Here is a 10,120-nt window from a genome sequence, read left to right as displayed (position 1 = left end):
AATTAACACAGTTCCACATGAACCAATGATGCACACACTCAACATGAATTAAAAACGTTGCGTCTTTGTAATCTTTCATCAAAATGTATTTGTAACTTTTGGCTGATGTCACCAAGACTCTTACATTCATCATCTATCTGTGTAGGATGCATTCAAACGCTGCAAAACCTCTCGATAATCGTAAAAAATAGATTTTGTTTGATTTCAGAAGGAGCAAAGCCTCCTCTTTCTGGCCTCTGCACAAGGAGGCGGTTCAAACAAAGTGTTACAGTAGGTGCTAATGAACAAACCCCTGACAAAGTTTGTTTTCCTGTGCACAGACATTGCATATAATGGCTTCATTCAGGTCCTGTGGTTCAGCCATGGAAAGAGCTAGTAAAGAAATCCTATGCCTTGTGCGTGACCTTTATGAACCTCTCACAAACCTGTTTGCCTTTCGGGCCCCATCGAGGGACTTTACATATTCATGAGACTCCCTGCATTAACAGTAGAGCAGGAAACCTGATGTGACTATTACTGTAAGAAAAGAAAAAGAAGAGATAGACAAGAACAATTTGGTGTTTTTGTTGGAGCGCCATAGCATAAAATAGACTAATAAAGCTTGTCAAGACAACCTTTGATGCTGGTTTGACAAAGCATTGTCTGAAAGTTGAAAATGTTTTTCAAAGCTTGCATTTTGAAGGTTTTGCAGGTCCAATGGTAAAGGTCAGGTAGACAGATAGATACAGTATGTCAGTGTAAGTGTATGGGATTTTTGGCCACTTTGAAGGTGAGATAAAGGAAAACTGCAAGTCTGAGCAGTTAGAAAAGTCATAACACACTATTCCAGAACAGTCTAAAGGTCTGTACCAAATTTGGTGGATGTACTGTAGTTTGAAAGCTCTAAATGAATTGCTTTAACTTCAGAAACTGTATGAATTAATGTATCTGGGATCATTTGAACAGCACTCTTAGTCTGTCCAGTCCTGGTTTTTAGATCCTTAAGTGAGTTCAGATCTTCTCAAAAGTGATCGGTCGAATTCTTCCAATGAGGGACATCCTAAAGAAAAGGCACAGAGCAAAATATCCCATTTACGGTGTAAATTCGGAATTAACAGTGAGAGGCCATGCGTTTAAGGGATCTTTTTTTTTTTCTCCCCAATTTGGAAAGCCCAATTCCCTATGCGATCTAAGTCCTGGTGGTGGTGTAGTGACTCGCCTCAATCCGGGTGGCGGAGGACGAATCTCAGTCCTCTGAGAGTTGTCTCTCTGCCCGTCAATCCGTGTATCTTATCTTGTGGCCTGTTGAGTGCGTTACCACGGAGACGTAGCGAGTGTGGAGGCTTCACGCTATTCTCCGCATTATCCACGCACAACTCACCACACGCCCCACCGAGAGCAAAAACCACATTATAGCGACCACAAGGAGGTTACCCCATGTGACTCTACCCTCCCTAGCAACCAGGCCAATTTGGTTGCTTAGGAGACCTGACTGGAGTCACTCAGCACACCCTGGATTTGAACTCACGACTCCAGGGGTGGTAGTCAGCGTCAATACAATATAGCTCAATTTTATTATTATTAAAAATATTGTAACAGTATATGGTTTATTTATTCTAAATGTAGGCTTTTAAATGGTATTTTAGATTTTAAATGTATATATTTTAGATTTTACACAAAGTTTTAAAATAATGATATTATGTTTTTTTTTTTACATATTTACATTTTAATATTTATATTATATATTGTACATATTTATATTTCTAAATATTTGTTTAAAACACCCATGCATTGACAATTATACTGAAACAAACCTTACCTGTAAGCACCAATCCAAGGTGTAGTTCCTCTCATAGTAACTGCAGCACATTACTGACACCTTTGTCACCCTATAAACAGGAAGTGCAATTTCCTGTCAAACATTATGACCTGCAGTACTTCCTCAAGTATGTTGCCAACGTAGTAATTCTGTATCTACTCTGTCTCACCCAGGGACGGATTACCGACCAGGCCAATGAGGCCAGTGCCCAGGGGCCCTTGACTGCCCGGGGCCACCATGGGCTTTAAAGCTGTGCGATCTAGTTAGGTGACCCCCCCCCCCGCTTGGTTGGAGGGGGGCCCTTGAAGATAATTGGTCCCAGGGACTTTGCAAGCCATAATCCATCCCTGGTCTCACCTCACAGGCCAGCGCCCACAGGATGGGTCTCCCTACAAAGACACCTTTTACCCCAGCACCAACACATCTGTGCCCGTGTGTACACCTCAGTCCAGGAAGACTTCCACCTTGCCCTCTACGACCTCCACGATTTCAGTCAAGGCATCAATCTGCACTGGCTTTAACCATCGTTTTACATGAACAGGTACAACAATCCCCTAGTGGAAAACGTAATTGCTCAAGAGACTTAATCGAAATTTTTCTTAACTTTATCTCCCAAGTTTCTCCTAAAATATCTTTGTAGAAATAAAATACACAAAATGCGATCATTGACATACAGTAAGGTCTAGAGCTATAAATTAACGTGGATCGCATTGTTCAGATTGTGTGGTCTTGGAAGAGTCTTATGACAAATGTGTGTTCATATTGAAATCTGACATTTGATAGCAGACTTTGCATTCAAATCTTGGTAAACCTGAGCAAGATTAAAGGCTTATAACAAAAACAAACAAACAAACAAACAAACAAAAAAAAAACATGGAGGGTCAAGTTTTTTTAAAGATTACAATTATGGTAAATTCTGAGACACTCATCCTAAGAACCTACTAAAAACAGATTTTACATATATATACCTCAGGGTGTAAATAAGGTGACTCCAAAAAAAAAATATATATTGTTTTGTTCCCAACCATGCCACCTGTAACTGAGTTAAATTTGGTGTTGATACAACAAAGTAATCAAAAGTTATAGCATTTCAAAATAATTTATCCTAGTTTCCAAAAATGTCTCCAAGTTTCCAAAAGTTGCTCCAAACAAATAAAACATAATAATTGTACATAAGAACTATTTACACAGGCAAACAAAACAATGACTAAAGGTTTGTAGACATGAGTTTCATTCTGTGCCATTTGTGTCATCATTGAGTCTGTAACATGTACTTGGCACCATCTCCTGGTGGCCATATGTTATTACAGTGATTGATCACATGACTGTCTGCCCAAATATGGAGGACTATCAACACTGATTGGAGCAATCTGAACTCAATCTGAATTCTAAGTAATGGAATGTGATATTTTACGTTCTGTGAAATTTTTGTTTTATTATAAGTGTAAATGTGCCATATAAGCAACATCTGTTTGCGTGCAACGTGTGTCATTAGCCCCGTTCACACATGCAAGGTAAATTACAGGAAACCCTTTACTGGTTAATGCACCACATGTGCTGTTCACACATGCTAACAATAATGTATAGGTAATGATAGAACTTCTCATTAAGGGAAATTGCCATAGCAAAATGTACCAGTATTTATTTTTTTTATTACCTCTAACCTCAGCAGGAAACCGATGGAGTGCGTACTCCAGGTAGGGAAGGAGGTTTTGCCCCAAGTGAAGGAGTTCAAGTACCTCGGCGTCTTGTTCACGAGTGAGGGGACAATGGAGCGGGAGGTTGGCCGGAGAATCGGGGGCGGTATTGCACTCGCTCTATCGCACCGTTGTCACGAAAAGAGAGCTGAGCCGAAAGGCAAAGCTCTCGATCTACCGGTCAATTTTTGTTCCTACCCTCACCTATGGTCATGAAGGCTGGGTCATGACTGAAAGAACTAGGTCACGAGTACAAGCGGCCGAAATGGGTTTCCTCAGAAGGGTGGCGGGCTTCTCCCTTAGAGATCGGGTGAGGAGCTCAGTCATCCGTGAGGAGCTCGGAGTAGAGCCGCTGCTCCTTTGCGTCGAAAGGAGTCAGTTGAGGTGGTTTGGGCATCTGGTAAGGATGCCCCCTGGCCGCCTCCCTAGGGAGGTGTTTCAGGCACGTCCAGCGGGGAGGAGGCCTCGGGGAAGACCCAGGATTAGGTGGAGAGATTACATCACCACACTGGCCTGGGAACGCCTCGGGGTCCCCCAGTCAGAGCTGGTTAATGTGGCTCGGGATAGGGAAGTTTGGGGCCCCCTGCTGGAGCAGCTGCCCCCGCGACCCGACTTCGGATAAGCGGTTGAAGATGGATGGATGGACCTCTAACCTGAAATTTGCAGGTATATTTCTGGCAAAGGCTGTATGTGTGAAAGGGGTTTTTGATATAAAGTATACTTCGATATTACTCGCTATATTTTTGTCTGTGAGTAAAACAAATATGCTTGTTGTATTCTACGCTTAAAGAGCTTTCCAACTGTTTGATGAGTTTGATGTTTTTACCGATTAGAATAATATATACAGTACAAAATTATTAATAAATCATCAAAACGGAACACTTCTGATTTGTCTGCAAATTTCAAAGCATCTGTTCTGTTTTGGTCATAATGCATGCATGCATTTTAAAGTAGAGCTTCCAAACTTTAAAACAATACCTGTATGTGTTGGTCCAGACTGTATATTTTGAAAAGGTGTTTTTTTCTCCCCCTTTCGAGCTTAAAGGGTTGAGCAAATGTCTCCTTTGGTGGAGAAACAATTGAGATATGAAAGCTGAACTGCTACTTCTTCTCTAAAAGTTTCAGAAAAGGCCAGAAGCTACTGTACAGTAGATCAATCATAACACTAATTATATAGCACAAGTGTTGGAGTCTTTATTCAGAACCATTTTTCACCTTGCACTTGATGTTCTTCACTGTTGGACAGCTACCTTTGTTTGGCCTTCACTTTGGTAAACCAGCGACCGTATTTCAAAGTATCAAAGATGCAATTTGCAGACCGCAGATGATCGAAAAGAGCACTTGAGGGATGGAGGTCTCATGAGAAAAATATTGCCTCATTTCTTCAATAGACACTTACGGTTGCTGGAACCCCGTCGAGCTGTCGTGCTCCATGGTTTGACACAAGTATTCCATCCACCCCGTACTTCAGAGCTTCTTTGGCATCTTCAGCTAAAATGGAGATTCATCATGATGTTCATCACTGTGGTTGTTCTTAAGCAGTTTTGAGATGTCTCAACAGTTTTGATTTGTCATAAAGGTTTTTTTTTTGTATTGAGAAACATTGCAAATAAGTTTATAGAGGGCAGACATTAATATTGCCTCAAATCATGTGTCTTGTTGGTGAGAGATGCATTATTACTTTTCTAAGCATTCAGACTTGCGATATTCACCTTGTGGACCATAAAACAGCTGAAAAAGTTTCACTTGCTTGTATTGAAGGAGGGATACAAGCCATATCTGGAGACCAGAATCTCATAGAGACTCTGGGCCAGACACCTAGCAACCACACAAAACATCCTAGCAACCACTCTGGCAACCATCCACAAAACCAAGCACCATGGTGGCGACATTTTCATAGGTAGGCACCACTAGACACAAAATGTGGTTTTGCATTTTTCGATGTAATTTAACTTCAAAAAGTCTTTTCAGCACGGAACAGCCTTTAAATGATTAAACGGTGTTTTCCTTTGAGCGGAGTCCAAGAGGAAAAGATAGACCTTGTCAAGTTAAAATATGCTTCACACATGAGCTAAAATAACTGATAGTGTTTCCTAATATCCTTCCACCCCTTAACATACATTTCCTAGTTTGTCAGGAAAGACATTTATATCCTTTGCTTGGCGCTAGAGTAAAACACATTTTTGTGGTCACTAGGTCAAAGCTGCTTTTTTATTGAAAGAATCTGCTATTTACAAAGACTTCAAAGGGAAAAGTTTATCTCAAGACACACTGATTACACAAAAGTTTCTAGACTTTGTCGAGATAGCCTTGAAGAGTCGACACGCCTGACTGCTTTTCCTCTCAGGAGATAAATGACACATTATCTGTAATTGGCACTCCCCTGCTGACAGACAGTCCGACCATCCGCTCTGTTTTGATTCGATTATGCAAACGAGCTGTTCTATATCAGAGGACAGTAAGCATTACAGGCGAGAGTAGAGCAAAGACCATACTGCAGTACTCCAGCAGAATTGCGAATTGAAGAATTGGCTCTTTTCAGTTCAGAGTTGGACTTTTAACTGAATAGGCCACACCCCTCAGGAAGTTGATTTAAGTCGAACACTACCATAGTACTCTTGATATTTTTGCCATTTAATGATATGCCAGTAATTGTACAGGTAGTATGGTAGTACTGTATGTGATTCCGAATTCAGCCAGTCACAAAACAGGAGTTTAATTACTCCCCTTTTGTGGCAAAACCTAAATAATTACATGTTAATGTATTTATTGGGATGAACTGATTAGACATATTTCTCTAAAGTAATCTTCACTATCAAAACAATTAACAATAATATTTATAAAGATAATATTGACATCAACATTTAAATCTACTGATTATATAAAACAGGTATAAATTAGAGCATTCTGAACAAAATTGTATGGGACCATAAAATGAAAGATAACACTTTACAATACACATTTAATTAATAGGAATTCATGTATGACTTAATATATTAATCAGACAGACCCTTTATTAGTTGTTGATGTGGCCATCATTAATGAATGGCTTAGTTAATCATGAGTCATACATTAATTCAATATTATCTCTGCATTAGTTAAGCATTAATTAATGCTTATTACATTGATTACAACTATTGTGTAACATTTTAGTAAATAGCCTATATATTATGTGTACAATAACATTTTTATGGGTAATTCATACTGAAAAATAAAATGCAAATGGAGTAGATGTGTCCACCTCTAGCTCCTGCCACATATCGTTTCTTATATTAACAAAAACCCGCCACCTGATGAGCTGTTTTGACTTTAAAATAGACAGCACGGTGCTTTAGTAACAGAGCAAAGAATGGCATCTAAATCAGCCAAACAAACGAAGAAAGACATCGTTGCCAAAGACGAGACACCCGCGGCTCATAGCGAAATCAACATGCCTTCTCTGGTCAGCCTGCTCGAGCAGCACAAAGTCACCCTCTCTACTGAATTTAAAGCTTCCATGACATCAATTGAGGCAAAACTGGATCAGGTTCAAACTATGGTATCGGACCACGGAGTACGTCTGACTTCACTGGAATCTAATGCCGATCTATTGAGCGAGTGAATTCACACATTGGAGGCTACATGTGCAGAGCTATCCGAAAGTAACGTAAAGCTTTAGGCGAAGACAGCCGACCTCGAAGGCCACAGTTGCCGCAACAACATTAGGATATTCGGCTTACCTGAATCTTTTGAGGGTTTTTTCTAGAATGTTGCAGGAGATCTTCGGCGATAAAGTCCTGACCTTTCCCCCTGAGCTCGACAGGGCTCATAGGGCCCTTGTTTCCAAGCCAAAATGTGGAGAAAGTTCTAGAGTGTTAATAATACGATTTCATCGCTATCAGGTTAAAGCAGTCATGATTCGTGAAGCCCGCAAAAGAAGAGGAGAACTGCAATTTCGGGGAAAGCCCGATTCTGTAGCCTCCTTTAAAACTTGTGTATTATTTGAGCTGTAAAGTTGTTTAAATCATTGTTTTGCAGGATTGTAGGGTTAACAGGGTTACATCGTCATGGTAACTTTACACAGATTACATTTGCTAAGCGATTTATTCACACTAAAATCATGTTTATATGCGTATTGTATATCTTTTGTGACAATACTTTTGAAACAGTATTTTAACCAGTTCCGCCACTCTCTATAAGCAGACTACGCAGTCAGCGTAGGGCACCAACTCCCTAGGGTGGCACCATCTTACCCTAGGAGGTCACCAGAAAGTCCACCGGCTGCCCTTACTCGCAAGTTATTCGTTATTCAAGGACCTGAAAGCAGTTGCGGAACACAGATGATCGCTTCACGCTCATATCACGCGAACCCCCCCCGGTTCAGACGATCGCGTAACGCTCATATCACCCCGTCCACCTGTAACTCTACATAGGGCATCGATTTGGCCATCAACATTATGCCACAAATGCTGCCAATTGAGCTGAACTTGTGTTGAATACATGATGTTGTTTTGCCGCCTCAATTCACATTCAGGAATTGAACAACAATCTAAAACTTATTTTCTATTCAAATCTCTTTTTTCTCCCCTTTTCTCCCCAGTTTGTAACACCCAATTCCCAAAGTGCTCTAAATCCTCGTGGTGGCGTAGTGACTCGCCTCAAGCCGGGTAGTGGAGGATGAATCTCAGTTGCCTCCGCGTCTAAGACCATCAAGCCGCACATCTTACAATGACAATTTTACAATTTACATTCATCTATTTGTCAGACGCTTTTATCCAAAGTGACTTACAGTGCACTTAAAACAGGGACAATCCCCCCGGAGCAACCTGGAGTTAAGTGCCTTGCTCAAGGACGTAATGGTGGTAACTGTGGGAATTGAACCAGCAACCTTGTGCTTAGCAGTTCTGTGCTTTATCCCACTACACCACCACCACTCCATCTTATGACGTGGCTTGTTGAGCGCGTTACCGCCGGAGACCTAGTGCATGTGGAGACTTTTCGCTATTCTCCGTGTCATCCACGCACAACTCACCATGCACCCCACAGAGAGCGAGAACCACATTATAGCGACCATGAGGAGGTTACCTCATGTGACTCTACCCTTCCTAGCAACCGGGCCAATTGGTTGCTTAGGTGACCTGACTGGAGTCGCTCAGCACACCCTTTACTTGCTGAGCTACCCAGGCCCCCATTTCAGTTCAATTCTATATGCTCACTTACCTCTCAAAACCCCTTTGACCACCACAGGCAGAGAAGGTCATTCTTTTCAGCCAGGCGATGTCCTCCCATTTCACTGTGGGATCAACCGCCTGAGTCACGTAGACCGCCAGGCAGCTGTCCTCACCATTACCCTCTTTTGAGGAGAACGTTAAATCAGGGGATTTAAAATTGGCCATCCTGGGAAGAATGAGAGTGCGAAATGGAATTAGTCCTGTGAGTGTTGTTTTTGGTCACTGTATGAAAGCAGAACTGGGGTTTTATCCAAACACCGGAGTCCCGCTCAATGGCACCTTGTTGCCGCTGGCGTGCTTTGATTTGTGGCGACCGAGCGAAAGATCTCCAGGAGAGTTGAGCTGATGTTTATGTTGTGTCACTGTTGATGGAAGTGGAGGCACTTGTGCTGAAATATACGGTCGAGAGGTGGTGCTTTTGTGGATTTCTAATCACCTCGTGGGATTCAGAGCAGGAAGGTTTTTCTTTCATGAGGGCATTTTTATAGTCTGTACACTGTTGGCATATCTGAAGAATTGCTGATATGTGAATGTTTCCTCACATAAAAAGTATAATGTAGTGAGTGTTGACTGAGCTGAAGCCGTTAATATTAATCCCCAGAAGCGATTTGATCTACTGTACGGTTCCCTAAGAGAGAATTTCCAGTCTCCATAAATACATAAAGCATGTTTGGTTTATAAGTACCAACAAAACTGTAAAATAATCCAAGAATGGAGAAAAAGTCGGACTATGTTTATAAAGAATCCTCACAAGAATTATCTCACATAGCCGATTATATTTCATTCAATCAAGCATGGCTATGTATGAAAAATAATGTTGAGAGCAGCATCTTTTTTGACCGTTGTAAAAGTGTAAACAAATGGAGTTGCTTTATTGTAGGTGATGTTAAAAGTTTAAATTAACTTTCTGAAGAAAATGTGAGTGGTGTTTGCCCAGGCAGAAATCACTGCCAAAATGCTAGGGTGTTGTGGGTAGTTGCTATGCAGTTGCTGAGGTTCTGTATTCTAAATGGTTACTAGGATGTTGCTATGGGTGATCTAGGTGGTTGCTAAGGCATTGCTATGTGGTTGCTAGGGTATTGTGGGTGGTGTTGTGTTGAGAGTGGCCACCTTTGGCTTTAATTGCGTCTCTTTTTTTTCCATTCAATGAAAGTGAATGGTGACTGAGACTGTCATACTGTCTAACATCTCAACATCTTAAAGAAAGTCATATGGGTTTGGAACAACATGAAGGCATGTACAGTAAATGATGACAGCATTTTCATTCTTGGTTGAACTATGCCTTTTAGAATATGTGTTACTTGGTAAATGCTACTGCTTTGCAGGTTGCTAAAATAATATACTTAAGTTTCTAAATATATTTTCAGATTTCAAATCTGATAAAACTTCACAAAGTTTTTATGAGTACACATTCA

At 41.0% G+C, this 10,120-nt stretch overlaps 1 pseudogene; it reads right to left on the bottom strand.

Annotated features, from left to right (window-relative positions):
* Positions 1-980: 980 nt before the first annotated feature.
* LOC127662284 (2-Hydroxyacid oxidase 1-like) overlaps positions 981-10,120 on the bottom strand; it is an 11,793-nt pseudogene continuing 2,653 nt past the window's right edge.

The sequence above is a fragment of the Xyrauchen texanus genome, chromosome 22 (assembly GCF_025860055.1).
Source record: "Xyrauchen texanus isolate HMW12.3.18 chromosome 22, RBS_HiC_50CHRs, whole genome shotgun sequence".
NCBI lineage: Eukaryota > Metazoa > Chordata > Actinopteri > Cypriniformes > Catostomidae > Xyrauchen > Xyrauchen texanus.
This window is presented reverse-complemented; position numbering and strand designations above follow the sequence as displayed.